A 19,816-nucleotide genomic window follows, 5' to 3' on the forward strand; every position below is an offset into this window, starting at 1 on the left:
CATCTTTGCAACCTCATCTCCACATCTTCAGTTAAAGATAATTATTTTTGCCGGAGTTGCTGCAAAGGTCCCCACAGACTTGTGCTGATGGCATCTTTTTCAGGTTCTCAGATGCTAAACCAGCAACTTTTTCAAGATGCTGGTGAAGACGTTGCACATCTTCTGTGAAAGGGAGGGTGGATGGTTTGTTAAAGTGTCCTTCATGCAAGGTGGTCAAAGCTGTGTGTGAAGCAAGTTCAGACAACTTTGTGATATACAGTTTTTTGAAAGTCTGGGTTGACTTTATCCACTCATTGTCTTCTGGCATTACAGCTTTGCAGTTTTTGATGTCACACATCTTTTGCGATGAGTGGCCCAACTTAAGAGCAAGGCTTGGAGTTTAGTAGCAGTGCTTTTCTTCATCAACCCCAGATACCTTCTTGACAGCTAGGATAACCACGTGAAAATTTGCAGGTCATACAGCATCCTCAAGGGTTTGTATTGAAAACTCTTGACACAGTGTCAGCAGAAGTCTTCCACCTTCCCATTACTTCTGTCAAACATAGTAATATCTGACGGGATCTTGACCATGTTTATTGAAAAATGACTGGGCCGATTGAAAAATGTAGAAGTCACTGTGCACAGCAGCAGAGACGTCATCATTTTTCATCACACTTAACAGCTTCCAAGCACCCCCAGATATCTGTTGGCACAGCATTGATTCCGACATCTTAGCTAAAGGCCTAAAGCCCTAGTTCTTCCTGACTCTACATTGTTTTTCACTGGTTTTGAAGGACATTTTTGAATGTGTTGCCACAGATCTCTCTGGAGAAACACAGCGTGGCAATACATGCAGTGCACATACTCTTTTGGATCATACTTTTTCTTTGGCTTACGTTTAAGCTTTCACAATCCAGTCCCACTCGTTAAAACATTTGTATTATGTTTGTACAACCCCGATTCCAAAAAAGTTGGGACAAAGTACAAATTGTAAATAAAAACGGAATGCAGTGATGTGGAAGTTTCAAAATTCCATATTTTATTCAGAATAGAACATAGATGACATATCAAATGTTTAAACTGAGAAAATGTATCATTTAAGGAGAAAAATTAGGTGATTTTAAATTTCATGACAACACCACATCTCAAAAAAGTTGGGACAAGGCCATGTTTACCACTGTGAGACATCCCCTTTTCTCTTTACAACAGTCTGTAAACGTCTGGGGACTGAGGAGACAAGTTGCTCAAGTTTAGGGATAGGAATGTTAACCCATTCTTGTCTAATGTAGGATTCTAGTTGCTCAACCGTCTTAGGTCTTTTTTGTCGTATCTTCCGTTGTATGATGCGCCAAATGTTTTCTATGGGTGAAAGATCTGGACTGCAGGCTGGCCAGTTCAGTACCCGGACCCTTCTTCTATGCAGCCATGATGCTGTAATTGATGCAGTATGTGGTTTGGCATTGTCATGTTGGAAAATGCAAGGTCTTCCCTGAAAGAGACGTCATCTGGATGGGAGCATATGTTGCTCTAGAACCTGGATATACCTTTCAGCATTGATGGTGTCTTTCCAGATGTGTAAGCTGCCCATGCCACATGCACTAATGCAACCCCATACCATCAGAGATGCAGGCTTCTGAACTGAGCGCTGATAAAAACTTGGGTAGTACTTCTCCTCTTTAGTCCGAATGACATGGCGTCCCTGATTTCCATAAAGAACTTCAAATTTTGATTCGTCTGACCACAGAACAGTTTTCCACTTTGCCACAGTCCATTTTAAATGAGCCTTGGCCCAGAGAAGACATCTGCGCTTCTGGATCATGTTTAGATACGGCTTCTTCTTTGAACTATAGAGTTTTAGCTGGCAACGGCGGATGGCACGGTGAATTGTGTTCACAGATAATGTTCTCTGGAAATATTCATGAGCCCATTTTGTGATTTCCAATACAGAAGCATGCCTGTATGTGATGCAGTGCTGTCTAAGGGCCCAAAGATCACAGGCACCCAGTATGGTTTTCCGGCCTTGACCCTTACGCACAGAGATTCTTCCAGATTCTCCGAATCTTTTGATGATATTATGCACTGTAGATGATATGTTCAAACTCTCTGCAGTTTTACACTGTCGAACTCCTTTCTGATATTGCTCCACTATTTGTCGGCGCAGAATTAGGGGGATTGGTGATCCTCTCCCCATCTTTACTTCTGAGAGCCGCTGCCACTCCAAGATGCTCTTTTTATACCCAGTCATGTTAATGACCTATTGCCAATTGGCCTAATGAGTTGCAGTTTGGTCCTCCAGCTGTTCCTTTTTTGTACCTTTAACTTTTCCAGCCTCTTATTGCCCCTGTCCCAACTTTTTTGAGATGTGTTGCTGTCATGAAATTTCAAATGAGCCAATATTTGGCATGAAATTTCAAAATGTCTCACTTTTGACATTTGATACGTTGTCTATGTTCTATTGTGAATACAATATCAGTTTTTGAGATTTGTAAATTATTGCATTCCGTTTTTATTTACAATTAGTGTCCCAACTTTTTTGGAATTGGGGTTGTAGTTCCCTTTGTTCCTTAATTTGTAATGCATTTTTTTCTGTTCTTTTGTTTTGAGAGTGTCAAAACTTGAGCAACAGCCACACTTGTCTTACATTAAATTACAGGCATTTAGCAGATGCTCTTATCCAGAGTGATGTACAATGTACCCAGAGCAGCCTGGACAGCAGTGTCTTGCTCAAGGGCACTTCAGCCATTCCTGCTAGTCCAGAGAATCGAACTGGCAACTTTTTGGTCTCAAAGCTGCTTCTTTAACCATTAAGCCATGGCTTCCCCATGTCTTCTTGTGGGTTTGCAAGTGGTGGGCAATTTTTAAGTGTGGTTTGCCACAGATGTAGCAGTAATTTTTTTTTAGCTCCCAAAGAGGATGTGTTTGTAGATTGTATGCACTGATCTTCCCCAAATCTTGTCCTATTCTTAACAGATTTATCTTCAATATTCTGAACTTCAGCCTGGACTCCTGATACTTGTACGTGTTTGTGTTAGGGGTGGTGGAGGTGTGGTGAGATAAGGATCCACAAGCAGAACACAGACAGTAATCCAATAAATAAGGTGATATAATTCAGGGAAAAGGGCATGGCAAAAAGGTAAACAAACAGCAGAAATAGTCCAGGTAAAAAAGAGACAAAAAAAACAAGACAGACAAGGACAAAAACGCTAGAGCAACAAAAAAAGAAAAAACCCACCAACAACAAACAAGTGTAAAAACCATGAACTAGAAAAATAGCTTGAGCAAAAACCATGAACCGCAATAAAGGCACAGAAACGGCTAGAATAGCAAAACGAGACATTCTGGCAATGTCAGGGTCTGAGAACAGCTTATTTATACACAGCAGAGAGAACCAGGAAGTGAATGGCATTCCCGTCCCGGATCCCGATTAGTGCTGACCTGGGAGATAAGTAATCTCCAGAGTGGAAGTCCGGGGCGGAGCATGACAGTTTGGTCTTCTCACAAGTCTTCTCAAGCTGCTCTGTACTGTCTGCACCTTTAGGAAACTGTTCTTTATCCAACAAACTTTCTGGGCAGCCTCTGCATTTTTGAATTTCTGAGGCAGGCTCAATGCAGGGCACTTCATTATCCTGAATTTCTGGGATTTCTACAATTTCTTCTGAACAACAACTGTCTGAACCGGGTACAAATTCCTCCTCCGATATCTCTTCACTTGAACTAGGTTTTTCAGAAACCGGATACTTAAAAAAAATTACTACACTGAACCTCTTAGGTACACAAATTAAAGAATAAAATTTCTCAAGTACACTCACCAATGGTAGACATTCAAAGTCCATGCTTATCATAACAGGATTTTTGCCAGAAGCAGAAGCAAACTAGACAGATAATATAAAAAAATTAATATTTGCGCATATACTATAGATTTTACAGTGCACTTGCATGCAGCCAAATGATTAAATTGCTTTTGACAGAAAGGAAAATGACACATTTTGCCACCAAAAGACTTGTTTCCCACTGTAAATATACTGTATTTGTTTTAACTACTTTGTGCATGCAAAAAAAAAAAATTCTACAGTCTGACAATTGTAGAAAAATGTCCAATAGTCGACATTTGTAAACCAAAGAAAGAATGGTGTAAAAGTGGGTCAAATTGAAAGACCTAATTTCACTGAAAAAAAATGGCCTGTTAAATTAACACAAAAAAATCTTGTACATCGGTTGCACTTATTAAAATCATATCCACTAAGACCAATTAAGTCATGCTCTGTTTGACTGAACATGACTTAATTGGTCTTAGTGGATATGATTTTAATAAGTGCAACCGATGTACAAGATTTTTTTGTGTTAATTTAACAGGCCATTTTTTTCAGTGTTCTGCCTTCATTGATAAATTTGTATTCAGACAGAAGAAAAATGGCAGCAGTAATTATTATAGCTTATTAATGGATATATATCTTAATAGATGCACATCTTAGTCATTGAGACAAAATACTCACCTTTATATCTTACAGCAATCTATTTCAAAGCAGAAAAGAGTCCACTACACAAGGCACATATTTTTCAAGCTTGATACTGCTGAGAAAACCACATCATGTTTACAGTTCTGTTGGGGGAAAAAAAGAAAAAAAAAGAAGTGACTGAGATTACATCATAAATTTAAAAGGATTTGATTTGATAAAGAAACGAATAAAAAAAAACACTGAAGTGCAAGCTTCTGACTGAACAGACAAAGATATAATTCATTCCTTTAGCACTGACAGATAAAAAATTTATCAAAGACAAATGCATTGTATGTATTAATTGTATTCAACCACTGACTTGTACTGAATACAAAAAGGCTGTTTAAGTTGTGGTGAAGATGTAGCAGAGGAAACCAAGTAACTTCCACTTAAAAAAAAAAAGTTGCCTAAACACAAATCAGCGAAAGGCAGCCGTACCTACTGCTTTCCACAGTATTATGTAAAACCTAAAGAATTTACATTTTTAAAAACTTACCCAATTAATGTTGGCTGAGTGATGTTCAACATTCAGACAGGACAGGATAGGAGAATCTCTCTCACCCAATAGCTATGGATATGAACACACAGTTAAACACAGTGAAATAAAACCATGTCTTTACACAAATAAAGTCATGTGTTAATTGTTCAGTTACATTTTGTAATTTGCTAAAAATATGCTGGAAAAAAAATATATATCTGCCGAGTATTTCCGGAGCAAAATCCATCTTCTTGCTCTTCTTTAAAAGCGCTAAAATATATTTGTGTCTCATTTTACTCATGAATTTATAGTGGGTGGAGCACACTTGACAAAACATGATTTCAATTATATCCAATGCCATTCCATTTGAAATGAAGTTTTATTGATGGCATTGACAATTTAATCTGATGTACCACATCCAAAGAGTGATGCACAGCTGCTGTTTTTTGTGTTTTTAATAAAAAAATTGTGTTTTTTTTTAAACACTTAAGACTGCTATGCATCTAAAATTACAGAAAAAAGCTGAAGATCAGAAACCAGGTTTTAAAGGGATATAATAATTGATAACTTACCTGTTCAGTGTTATCACAGGGGGAATCAGATGTCATGGCCACATCAGCAAGGTGAGGATCTGTGTCAGCTGAAACCTTGTGGGGAAAAATAAAAAAAAGCTCGATTATTTTCACTTAAGCAATACATCACTGTATTTAGTTAGGTAAAACTGTTTAAACTGGCAAACAAGGCTTGGCAAGTGGTCTTTCTCGTCTCAGGAATAAGAAAGACATGTGTAATAAGACAATGTTAAGTAATATTTCTTGTCTTCACCATCCATCTGTCCAAATGCTTTGATTTGACTTAAAAATCGGACTTTGATATTCAGCAAGTATGATGGGAAAAAAAAGGCCTATACCAAAATTCAATGGCAATTAATTCACCTGCTCAGTGTTCTCACAAGGGGAATCAGATGTCATGGCCACATCAGGAAGATGAGAATCTGTCTCAGCTGAAACCTTGTTGGGGAAAAACAAAAAAAACATCCATTGATGCACAAAAGACTGTACTTGCTGATATGCTGAAAGTCAACAAAATTATGTACTGGATGAATGATAGGTTATATTGATGAGACTGTAATGTAGTATAATGTTGACAGTGAATGTGAAAATTCATTGTGGTATGCAGACCAATAAAACGCTTAAGAGTATCCATACACAGTCCTTGTCATGTCCATACCTGACCGGTACAAACACACTGAGGACTATGCATCTATAACATTTAGTCTGGACCGTGTACCCGTATCTATATCCTTCAATTAGCAATGCCAAGTGCATAATTTAAATCACCGAAATTGACCATCTGTTAAAAAAAATAAAAACAAAAACATTTTACTAATGTATTACTTTTTATTTCATCAAAATCGAACAATTAGATCCAGAGATATCGTGATTTAAAGGTAAGTAATTGGGAGGCTTCTTGGGAAATGCAAATAATGCACATGCAAATAATGGACCAGCCTTAAAAACAAGCAAGACTGCATTCATTTTACAGCAGTTTGTGAAATAAATATTGTCAGGATTTTAAAAAACTGCTTACAGATAATTCTTAATGTCTAAAGAATATATGTCAATACCTATTTTATTCCAGAGTTAATCAAATTTGTGATTAAAATCCAACTTCAGAAGTTTCACAGGCACTTTACTAGGATGATTCCTTCAGTTGATTTCACATCTAAATACACCGACATGCAGGTAATTCTATTTTCTGATAGATTAAATTATTTCTATTTACATAGGAGACTGAAAGCCCTGCTTTTGGCCATTACATCTAGACCCCTCCATCTGTTTATGTACTAAAATGGCATGTATTGTAGAAAAGGGAAAATATTGCTTTCAGAGGCAATACAAAACAATTTTATTGGCTTTGCTCATAATGTATCACATGCTATTAATAAAAATCAACAAATATATGTTCTTAAGGTAATACAACAGTTTTATTATGTTGTCTTTATTGGTTATAAAGATCTGTGCACTGGCGCTTCAGAAGCCGAAGAATTTCCAATACGAAACATGGCTTCCATTGGCATTGCTACTTCAATATCAACATCCAGACAAAACTCATTTACAGGAAAAACCACATGAACTTCACATGTGATTTCTCACATGTGAAATATGTGGAAAATGTGTTTTGCACATGGGAAACATGTTATTTGCACATGGGAAACATGTGGTTTTGGCCCAATTTTATGTGAATCACATGTGGGAATGTTTTACATATGTGGTAACATGTTTTCCACATGGTCTACATGGTAATACATATTACAAAATCTGATACCATGTATTCCACGTTACCACATGTGGTAACATGTGATCACATGTGAAATACATGGGAAATTCATGTGTTTTATCTGTAAGGGTACTGAAAAAATTACTATTGTATTATGCAAGGAGGAAGCCATTCATCAATTCTATGCAGAAACGCTGCTGATTTCTCTGGGCCCGAACTCATCTCAGATGGACTAAAAGACAGTGGAAACGTGTGCTGTGGTCTGATGAGTCCACATTTACGTTTGTTTTCTGGAAAACTGGACATTGAGTTCTCAGTGTCAAAGGTGCAAAAGACAGCATCTGTGATGGTATGGGGGTGCATCAGTGCCCACAGCATAGGTGAGTTGCATGTGTGTGTTAAGGTGCCAGTGATGCAGAGGCATATATTGGGATTTTAGAGACACATATTCATCAAGGCGAGGTCTCTTCCAAGGAAGTCCATGCTTATTTCAGCAGGACAATGCCAGGCCTCATTCTGCATGGGCTACGTTGACAGAATGTGTGTACTTGATTGGCCTGCTGCCAGTCCAGATCTGTCTCCTATTGAGAATGTGTGGCACATCATGAAGAGACATCAGACAACAGCGACCACAAACTGTTGAGCAGCTGAAGTCTTGTATCAAGCAAGACTGAACAATAAATTCCAATTGCAAAACTGCAACAGTTAGTATCCTCAGTTCACATACGATTAAAAAGTGTGATTAAAAGAAAAGATGATGTAATACAATGATAATAATGCCTCTGTCCCAGCTTTTTTGAGTGAGTTGTGGGCATCACATTCTAACTTTGTTTAGATTTACAACCCCGATTCCAAAAAAGTTGGGACGAAGTACAAATTGTAAATAAAAATGGAATGCAATGATGTGGAAGTTTCAAAATTCCATATTTTTTGGAATCAGGGTTGTATATGTGATGTGTGTGATTTGAAAAAAAAGGAAAAAATGGAAGTAATAGATGTTTAAGTTCTGTATGCCACATTATACACTTCCTTGAATAAAGCATATATGAAAAAAAAAAGATTACCAGTATGATGCCAATTTGTTCAATCTGCACCAGCTACAGGCCAAAACAAAGGTGACTACAGTCTCAGTTGTGGAACTCCAATATGCTAATGATGCTGTGGCCTGCTCAACATCAGAAGCCAGACTACAGAGAATTACAGATGCATTTGCAGAAGCCTACAGCAGTCTCGGACTATCATTAAACTGCACCAAAATGGAAATAATGTATCGACCTGTTTATGGTACCACCACCTCAGCTGTCACTCAACCTGAAATTACTGTGGATGGAACTGTCCATAAGGTAGTCCTGAACTTTAAGTACCTTGGTAGCTATGTAACCAGTGATGTTTCCCTTGATCGTGAGATTAATAACAGGATCAGTGCTGCTGCAACAGCTTTTGGCAAGCTACGTGTGTTTTCAATAATCACGAACTTGAGCTCGACACCAAGATACAAGCCTATCAAGCTATCATCATACCTACACTTCTGTATGGTTCTGAAACTTGGACTATGTACTGATATCAAGTAAAACAGCTAGGGAAATTTCACCAAAGATACCTATGTACAATCCTGAACATCCTGTGGTACGATTGTATCGCCAGTACTGAGGTTCTTGACTGGTGTTCTGTGACAAGCATTGAGGCTATGCTACAGCAGAATAGATTACAGTGGTATGTACACATGGCTAGAAAGGATGCACATCGTCTACCTAAACAGCTTCTCTTTGGTCAGCTATCTACAGGAACCAGAAGTGTCAGCGCACCTAAGAAGAGATTTAAGGATGTCCTAAAAAGGACCTTCAAAGACTGTGAGATCAGTAATTGGGCCACAAACCCATTAGATAGATTGGGTGTGGTGTGTCCTTGGTGTGTGGTGTGCCCTTGTGACATAGGCTGGTGTGATGCATCTAGTGTGGTAGTGCGCTCATCACCGCTGCATAGCCCTATGGGTGAAAAGAAGGCCAAGTGCGTAAGTCCTTCTGGGCAATACATAGCCTCTCCAGCATCAGGACCCTAGCTGTCACCTCTTTGTGGTACCACACAGAAACTGGAGGCTTGTGCCTTCAGGCTAAGTGGCTAGGAATCTCAGAGGAGCTCAGCCCCCAGAGGTGCAATGTGCAGGCCCACCGGTGTGTGGACATGCCCTGGCATCCACCTACTGAGCCCCAACTATGGGTGAAATAGCAAAGACACTGGCAGCAGGGCATCGGATGGTGTCAATGGCAGAAGACCTCTTGGAGCCAATGGCAAAGACACCGGATGGCATGCGTAGGAATCAGATTATTGGTAAACAGATGGCATCACATGGCAAGTTAGTTGTCACTGTGGGGCAACCTTCCCACCCACCAAGTCATTGTGCCTTTGCGTACCACTTGGACTCAGATGGGGCGGTCCAAAGAGAGAGAGAATGGTGGGGGCACAACACCATTCTGTCTACAACACTGTGCAAGGCGTTCTATCAGGCAAGTGAGGTGGAAAACCCTATGGCAATGGAGTGAACGCAACAGCAACAGGCCTAAGAAGCTGGGAGCTGCTAGTAGGATCTCTGCACATAGGCGGCCCACACGTGATGGTCGCAGTCATTGCTGAATTTGAGCACCAGCAGGACTGAGGCAGCTGTGTGGGTGACCGGGAAGCCCTTTTCAGGGATAGCACTGCCCGCCCCGGAAGGGGAGGCCCCAAGAAAAGGCGGGGTAAAGAAAGAGTTGCTCAACCCTAATCCTGGCTGGCTGACCGTGGCCAGCGGGACTTCATGACAGCAGTGTGAAAAGCAAAAAGCTTAAAATGACAATCACGACATGGAATGTCAGAACGATGTTGGACGATGACTCAAGACCGGAATGCAGAACCACTCTGATCTCGAAGGAGTTGGATCGATATGGGGTGGACATTGCTGCACTTCAGGAGACGTGAATTGAAGGACAAGGACAAATCCAGGAGAAGGAATATACTTTCTTCTGGATTGGCATGGCAGAAGAGATACTGGGGTTGCACTGGCTATTGCCAACAGAATTGCAGGTAGACTGCCATTGCTCCCAACTGGGATATCTGAAAGGATAATGTCCCTGCGAGTTCCCCTCGGAAGCAGTCGTTACTTGAACTGTTATCAATGTCTATGCCCCAACCAAGTCATACTCAGATGAGGACAAAGAAGCCTTCTACCAGGAACTCACAAAAGTGGTAAACAAAGTCCCCACCCAGGACAAGCTACTGATCCTTGGAGACTTCAATGTCAGAGTGGGTATGGACAGCACTACATACGAAGGCATCATTGGCAAGTTTGGCAGAAAAACTCAAATGGAGAATTCTTGCTGAACTTCTGTACTCAACACATGCTGTGCATCACCAACACCTTCTTCCGACAGCCCGATAAGAACTTCTACACATGGATGCATCCTCGCTCCAAGCACTACCACCTGCTGGATTATGTACTGACTAGAAAGCAAGAAATGTCAGAGGTTCTGTCAGCAAAGACAATGCGAGGAGTGGAATGTTCTACAGATCACTACATGGTAAGACGTCAGCTTAGACTTAGGCTGACACTGCCTAGGAGGAAGACACCTGCCAGAACAATCACTAAAAAGCTGAATGTGAACAAACAGGCCATCGATGAGTACCAGCAACGCTTGGCAGATGCCCTCTCCTCTAGCCAAGATGATATATCCCTTTCCACAGGGGGTCAGGGTGACACTGAAGAACACTAGTATGGGCTAAGGGAGATTGTTTACTCTACGGCGAGCGAGGTGCTGGGCTACTTCAGCCACAAGACTCCCAACTGGTTCTGGGAGCACGGTGAGGCTATCCAGAATTTCCTGGACGAGAAGCACAAGCTATTTGACCACCATCTGAAGGAAAATTCAGATAGGAGCAAGGCATCCTTCAATGAAATCAAAACCAAAGTTCAATGGGAAATAAGAGCTCTGAAGAATGACTGGTGGTGCAAATAAGCACAAAGGCTGCAGGAAATGGCAGATAGACATGACTACCGCAGCCTTTTTGGTGGACTGAAAGCAATTTATGGACCTAAGTGTAATGCAGTGACCACCGTGGAGTCAGCCGACGGAAGAATACTGTGCACGGACATTGAGGACATACATGCAAGGTGGAAGGAACACTTCTGCACCTTGATCAACCAGCAAGGCACTGCCAATCCTGAAGCATGCCGCTGGCAGGGTTGCCACATGTACTGGTTTTCCCGGGATTGTCCCGTTTATTTAGTGTCTGTCCCGGAAAATTGATCATCTTTCCCGGGACGCGTATTGTCCCGTTTTTTTGTGAAAATGCACTTCTATTCACATATTCATTAGTTTCACTTTTGAATAAACCTATAATTCTGCTGTTGCATCAGTGTTCTCTTGCCCGCCACTATTTTACTTGCTGTCCTGTGTTGCCATAGCGCAGGGATGCTTTCATTTGATTGGTTGTTGTAGCCTGTGCAATATTAAAGTTTACTTTACCCATCATCACCTAGCAACTACTGTGGCTGTGTGGTGTGCGCAACTACTGTGGCCGCACGGTGCGCGCAACCACATGGAGCAGATTGACAGAGGCAGCTAGTATTGTTGTCTAAAAGTTTATATTTGATATATAGAGAGGGAGAGCAGCAGGGAAAGGAGGCAGAGTCCAGGGCCAGTGCGTGTGCATCAGGGAGTGTGTTTGCAGGGAGTTCCTCAAGACAATAGCCAGGTAAGATACTTGCATTAAAAACTTCCTTTATAAAATGGTTTGTCATCAACCTCTGCCCAGTCAGTAATCACGCCCCCCTGGGCGTCCTGGTTTTTCACAACTCAGATGTGGCAACCCTAGCCACTGGTTAGAAAGGAGGCAAACCAGAGATGATCTGTGTGACGATATTTCCATGGAAGAGCTTGAGAAGGCACTCAGGAGTACCAGCTCTGGAAAGGCACCTGGGCAAGATGGAATTCCACCCTAGGTGCTAAAGCATGGTGGATGTGCTCTGAGAGAGCATCTGCTAAGACTCTACAATGCTTGCTGGCACAGCATGTGCTTGTCACAAGATTTTAAGGATGCTCTGATTGTTACCATCTATAAGAAGAACAGAGACAGGAGTGAGTGTGGCAACCACCACAGCATTTCACTCCTCTCAATTGCAGGGAAGATCCTGGCCAAAAGCATTCTGAACAGACTCAGAACCATCACTGAGGAAGTTCTACCAGAGAGCCAGTGTGGTTTTAGATCTGGCTGATACACGACGGACATGATCTTCGCCCTGCAACAATTACAGGAGAAGGCGTTCGAGCAGCATCAACCTTTGTATGCAGTCTCTGTGGACTTCTCAAAGGCCTTTGACACTGTGGATAGGAAAACATGATGGAAGGTCCTGGAAATGTATGGGTGCCCAGATAAACTTGTGAATGTTATCAAACTCTTCTACGACAGAATGACTGGAAAAGTGTCAGTCAGTGGTGAGCCCAGCGATGCATTCACTGTTAATCATGGTGTAAAACAGGGTTGTGTTCTTGCTCCTATGTTGTTTTCCCTCTATCTAACTGCAGTACTGGAAATGATGAACATCAACCTGAACAAGGGAGTGTACATCAGGATCAGGTTAGATGGAGGACTCTTTAACTTGGCCCAATGATGAGCATCAACCAAGACAAGACAGCATTGTCTGAGAGAGCTTCTCTATGCAGACGACTCCGCCCTGATCGCCACTGATGTATATGCTATCCAGGAAGTTGTCAACAGATTTTCCTTTGTTGCAGAACTGTTTGGACTCCGTATCAATGTATCTAAAACTGAATTAATGTACCAACCCTCTCCTGATTGTCCCATTGAGGAAAAAGAACTGCAAGACGTGCTACTCAATGGTGCAGTACTGAAGAAATCTGATCACTTCACCTACCTTGGCAGCACAGTGACCAATACCAACTCATCTGATCTTGAGGTGGAAAGGAGAATTCAAGCAGCTACCAAGGCCTTTGCAGCCTTGCAGAAGAAACTCTGGAGCTGCCTGGACATTGGGCGATCAACTAAGATCAAAGTTTACAAGGCTGTTGTACTATCAGCCCTGCTGTATGCAACAGAATGCATGACCTTGTATCGACACCACATCAAGAAGCTGACAAGAGTACAACTCCAGCACCCCCACCAAATCTTGGGCATTAAATGGCAGGATAGAGTACCTGACATTGAGGGGCTAAGGAGAGCTGAATCAGTCAGTGTCAAGGCACTTATCACTGCTTCCCAACTTCGCTGGACTGGCCACATCTGCAGGATGGGGGACTCGAGACTGCCTAAAGAAGTACTGTACTGTGAACTTAGCCGATGTCTGCATATGCAGGGCAGGCAAAAGCTCCGATATAAGGATGTGATCAAACGTCACATGAACACGGGAATGAGCATCCCCATGTGGGAAGGAGATGCGGCTGACTGCATAAAGTGCCAATGCCTCATGAGAGAATCAATGTCATCGAGCTGAAAAGACTGAAAGAGTATGAGAGAGCACATGAAAGAAGACACTTGACTATGGATCAAACAAGTTTCGTTTGTCCACACTGCGCCCGCCGCTGCCGCTCTCAAGTGGGCCTTGTGGCTCATATGCGGGCCTGCCAAAACTAACCTGACAGCACAGTCAACATCGTATCGATGGACAGCCAAAAAGATAAATTGGAGTGGAGAACGGTTTGTGATGGTGTGAGGACCTTTGAAAAGAAGAGGCGATCAGCTGAGGAAGAGAGATGAGCCAGACACAAGGCTGCTGAGGCACTAAAACAAGGACAACCTCCTAGGTAGGTGTCCACACAGACACCATATGGACCGCCATGCTCATGTTGAGCGGCAGTGAGTGAGTGAGTGTACATGGCACACTTGATTTTGCTGTGTAAATACTGTGAAATTATAGTAGATTCACATAGAAATGCATTAGTTCTTTGTGAAAACAGATTCCATCTGTACCTTTAACCTCCACGGCCAGTCAAAGTTTCCATAGTTGTAGGTTATCTCTTCCCCTGGCTCGATGTCCTTTATTGCAAATAAACAGAGATGAGGCTTTCCATTGACAGTGATCGTCTTCATCTTGCTGTTTGGGCTTATATGATCATCGTTAACGAGTCTCCCTAGGGAGTCATCCTCTCTGGCTGCATCAATACTGAAATGGCAAAAATTATGTGGACAATAAGTATAATGACACACACACACTATGCAAGAATGAATAACTCACTACTAGAGCGGCAGCTACAATTATCAACAGTCCATAATTATCAACACCTTTTCAGATTTACCAATAAAAAACAATTTTACAAAGGTGAGTTTCAGTTACAACAGGTAATATTGGTTAATTAATCAACCAGAAGACCACCCCGATGACACAGCTTGTTACCTGAGATGGAATTCTTTTTCAGCATGATCAGCAAGTTGAGAAAAACCCGGACATTATCATCGCAGGTAAGTATGACGGAAAGATCATGGACATGTTTTTACTTATCAGATTCACCAATTTTTCATGATATCCTTGTCAAATCCTACTTTGTTTCTTACTCTTTCATTAGACGGTCACCATTTTGTATCTAAACGCGTGTTTGAGAAGTCAAGTGATGCTTTGATAATAGTGATCACTTTCACCGGTGTTCACCATTATCGACACCCTGTGGAATTAACTGACATTTACAACTGTTATGTATTGATCTTTGTGTAACATTGTTGAAGTAGATGAAGTACTTTAAAAAATGTAAAAGTGCTGTGATTTATAATAATTTTTTTCTGATTCATAACAGAATGGAATGCTTATAGAGTATTTGGAATCCGACTGCAATAAATAGAATTCGACCAGAATTAAAGTCCTAGCATATAAAAAAATTACATGCTTGAAATATTCAGATTTTTCTATTCCATTCAGATTTTTTTTTTGCAGTTTGTTGTAAGTATCTACCACGTATTACAATATTAGTAGACATTTTATATTTTTAGATGTAAATTTAAAATCTCAATTAAAAAAAAAAATGTTAGTCCTGTGATGACCTGGCAACTTGTCCAGGGTGTACCCCGCCTCTCGCCCATAGTCAGTTGGGATAGGCTCCAGCTTGCCTGCGACCCTGTACAGGATAAGTGGTTACAGATGATGGATGAATGGATGGATGGACCTTTGACCTGGATTTTCATGTGGTTACAATGTCAATTGCTTGTTGACATTTATTAGTAAACTACAGAACTATAAATTAATACAAACAACAACAATGAATGATTAACAAAATGTGATCTACGAAAATACTTAGAAAGTGGGTAGAAAGTGGAACAAAATGATTTTCTGACACAGGTTAAACATTATCAGTTCATTTGTTTACAAACATGAGAATTACTTCCTCATTTACATAAGCACCAACATCAATACGTGTATATAAAATATATTTTTTACTCAATATAAGTCGATGTAAAACAAATTTTAAATGAAAACTGTTTTGTTAACTTAATACCATATACAGATGATATATATATTGAGATATATATATATATATATATATATATTGAGATATATATATATATGGGGCGGCACGGTGGTGTAGTGGTTAGCGCTGTCGCCTCACAGCAAGAAGGTCCTGGGTTCGAGCCCCGGGGCCGGCGAGGGCCCTTCTGTGCGGAGTTTGCATGTTCTCCCCGTGTCCGCGTGGGTTTCCTCCGGGTGCTCCGGTTTCCCCCACAGTCCAAAGACATGCAGGTTAGGTTAACTGGTGACTCTAAATTGACCGTAGGTGTGAGTGTGAATGGTTGTCTGTGTCTATGTGTCAGCCCTGTGATGACCTGGCGACTTGTCCAGGGTGTACCCCGCCTTTCGCCCATAGTCAGCTGGGATAGGCTCCAGCTTGCCTGCGACCCTGCAGAAGGATAAAGCGGCTAGAGATAATGAGATGAGATATATATATATATATATATATATAAGTAATCATCTGGGTGTTGATAACTGTGGAACGTGTCGATAATGCAGACAAAGGTGTCAATAGACCCTTTCGCAGTAAACGTCATTCATACGTAAGAGGAAATTGCACGCACAGCCTGGACCCAAAAAAGACTCAGCGACGGTAGAGACGAGATAAGAAATATTTGGAAGAAATGCCTAGTTGTTGTGTTATCGGGTGTCAGAATCGTAGCAGTGATGGGGTTAAAATGTACAGAATTCCAGCAGGATCTCACCCATTCCAAAAAAATCGCCGACGTCTATGGCTACAAGCCATCAAACGTGTAGACTGGGATGAAAACACCATCAAAAATGCGCGGGTTTGCAGCGCCCACTTCATCACAGGTAAGATCAGGCTATTTATTAAATCTTTCTTTTTTATTCTTTCTAGTCTTCGTTTATTGATGTAGCAAAATACTTTGGTAACGTTTGTCTGATTAGCTGGGTCATAGTTACACAATGTAATGAATATTGTTAGCATGTTAACTTAGCTTTGCATGCAATTTTGTTTGTAGGAGAGGTCTCGCTTGACTCATGCAATCCAGATTTTGTGCCATCATTATGTGTGTATGCCGAAAATCACAATTTTAAAGCAAGGATGGAAAGGTAAAATTGTGTGCCCTCACTCTAAATGCCAACTTGCGTTGACTGCTCTAACCTAGCTCCCGCCCCGTTCAGTTTCATTTCTGCTCTCTGCCTCTCGCTTTTTACGCAGCTCTGATTTCTCTTAGCTGCACTCTTTACACTATCATTCCTTTCATGCCATTCCCTCCTGCAAACTGCTGTTTAGTGTTGGTATTTGCTGTTGTAGCTAAAGCCACATTGCCATCACATCACTGGCACAATTTGATTAAAACAAAATGAATATGAATGTCCCATTGTTAATCAAGTTGTAGTCTCGCTGTAACCAGAATGTTGATGGCAGGCTACTTTTGTAAATATATATATTTTTTTTTTAGTTTGACATTTTTGGTAAATAGTATGACTGCCTTCAGGTATCAGAGGAAAATGAGGAGGGAACTTACTAACATCATCCGTCCACTCTTTAATTAAATACGGATCCGGTAGGCGATGTCCACTTGTTAGAGTTAACTTATTTATGTAGCATTGTCGATCTTGTAACGACAATTGTTTTGCATAATCTGACAGCTCATAATGCCGGTCTATGGGCAGCGCCATTGTTTCTGAGTCCAGGCTGCGCGCGCATCCTGGCAACGGTCGGTTTGTTTACAAACATGCGAAGGGGCCTATACTTGTGGAACAGTGTTATGTGATCTGATACGCTAAGTAATAGAGAATCAACTCATTTTTTCCAGTGGAAGTTTGAGTAATTATTCATGCACAATTTATGTACTGAAAGTCTTTTCTACTTGCAATGGCCAAAAGATTGTTAAGGTGTCGATAATTGTAGCTGCTGCTCTAGGACTACTTTAATAACACAAAGTTTGTACAAAATAGCAGAGTTTGTTTTTTTTTCTGGGTGAAATAAAACTTGCAACAGATGCTATGAATTAAGTATGGCAATATACATACCAAAACTTTTTTCCTTTGTAACGAAATTCAAACATGAAACCCTTCACTGCGTAATGATAAATTCTTAGCCTGTTTTCATGCTCCTGTTTGTTTATCAAGTCCCCTCGATATTCAATAAGGAACTCTCCTTTCTGAATGTGGCACCTACTGAACACTCCTCGACCTAACAAAGAGCAGAGAATATGTCAGGAAAAGTGATGAGATTAACACAATAGTTAAACATATGCCTGTGCTAAAGACTCTTAAACGTCTTGGCCACTCACCTTTGACTGAATTAATAAATTGTACATTGAATAAATCCTTGTCCTTCCCCAAGGACGAAAAATATACTGCCTCTTCTTTAGGCTTCATCTCCAACTTCTGTGGCCCCATTGCCACTTCTTATGCAAAAGATGATGACTTCAGTAATTTAAACAAAAACAACAACAAAGTCAAACTTCAGACCTTTTTCACAGTCGACATTATCATGGGTTAATTCGTGATGGTTCTTTCCATTTAAGCTTACTAGTATAGCCTTGTGGAGGAATTTGTGCCAAACAAATTTGCAATACAAGTACGCTTGCCTTGGCAGTACATCACACCAGAATCAGAATTTGAATTCGAATCAGAATAGTTTAAAGACCGGTTTCACCCTCCTTGACAACCGTCGTTAAGGACGAACTCAAGAAGACAAACAGTTGTGGTTTTAATAACACAGTGCCTAAAGCGTTTAACTTGGAAATATGGTTATTTTTTGTGCGGTTTACAGGTGTTCAAATAAACAATTTTTTACTGCTTACCTTCAATTCCTGCTGAAAGATTTAATAAAACCCGGCGACATTTATACAAGAAACGACGAGAAACGTGGTTACGTCACAGTGAAAATATTTCTCCTTGAAATATTTTTCTCGTCCTCGGTTACGTCACAACGTAGTGTGTGACGTAACATTCGACAGGCCCTATCACTCGGGGCTATTCTTCGTGTGCAACCATGTGACAAAAACAGTGTGACGTATGCACCCGCTACCATGTTGGATGATATACAAATCTAGAATGCAAGGACGTACATAAGTTGTATATTTTATTAACATTTTGATATTCGAATTATTCTTGTTTTATATTATTAACCCAACAAACCTTGACATTTCAAAAAATAAATAAATAAAGATCTTTGACGAAATAGAATACAAACACAGTCTAAAAGCATGCAACACGAGAACTAGTGATGACGTCACAACCGGGTCATCGAGCGCGGTATTCAGTGTTGCCAGATTGGGCGGTTTTGAATTCTACTTTGCGGGCAAAAATGGCTTGGGCTGGTTGACAAAAATTGGGCAGGTTTGACGTTAGTTCGGCGGGTTTTTATAAGATGTTTATAAATATTTCGCACCAATGTTCTGTGTGAGAATGCAGCAAGAGACACTCAAGCCTTAGAAGGACTTTGATGCAGCACATTCTATGTACTATCTACGTCCACTAGTCTACATCCAATCCAATCCATATTAAACTAAGCCGAATGATGTTCTTGAATATGCGAAGGAAATTAGGAAAAACAGCTCTCTTTGGTCAACTGAGGCAAGTCATAGACCTAGTTTACCCAGCACCCCTTAGATATTTTAAACAACTAAAATCGAGCATTGGCCTAAATTAATCATTAACAATAAACATTAATCTCATTAAGTATTATTTAAATAAAAAAAATGTTGATGTAACTGTAAGACTAATATGAATGTGTGTAATGTAGTGCAGAAACTGAACTCAAACTAGTAAATAAGAATGACATTCTTCATTTTCTCTTCTCATGTTACATTCAGCCATGCATCATAGCCTAACTTTTTTTTTTAATTGAAGTATATAAAACAGGTACAATCTAACAAATCCACAAAAATCAGGATAACAGATGAAGAAAATACATGGATGTAGACAAAAATAAATTAAGCAGAATAACTAGGCCTATGAAATTAATAAAACAAACAGGATAAATAAAAAGATAAATAAATAAAAAATAAATAACCTCAGCAATGCAAATGTTAGATATGCATCGTAGCCTAACCAGGGCCGTGTTAACCCTTGCCGAGGCCCTGGGCAGACACCCCCCCGAGGCCCCACCCCCGCCTG

The 19,816-nt window shown here is 40.6% G+C and overlaps 1 pseudogene; it reads right to left on the minus strand.

Annotated features, from left to right (window-relative positions):
- Positions 1-14,160: 14,160 nt before the first annotated feature.
- The window catches only part of LOC132884579 (uncharacterized), a 64,557-nt pseudogene continuing 58,901 nt past the window's right edge, over positions 14,161-19,816 (minus strand).

The sequence above is a fragment of the Neoarius graeffei genome, chromosome 4, assembly GCF_027579695.1.
Source record: "Neoarius graeffei isolate fNeoGra1 chromosome 4, fNeoGra1.pri, whole genome shotgun sequence".
In the NCBI taxonomy this organism is placed as follows: Eukaryota; Metazoa; Chordata; class Actinopteri; order Siluriformes; family Ariidae; genus Neoarius; species Neoarius graeffei.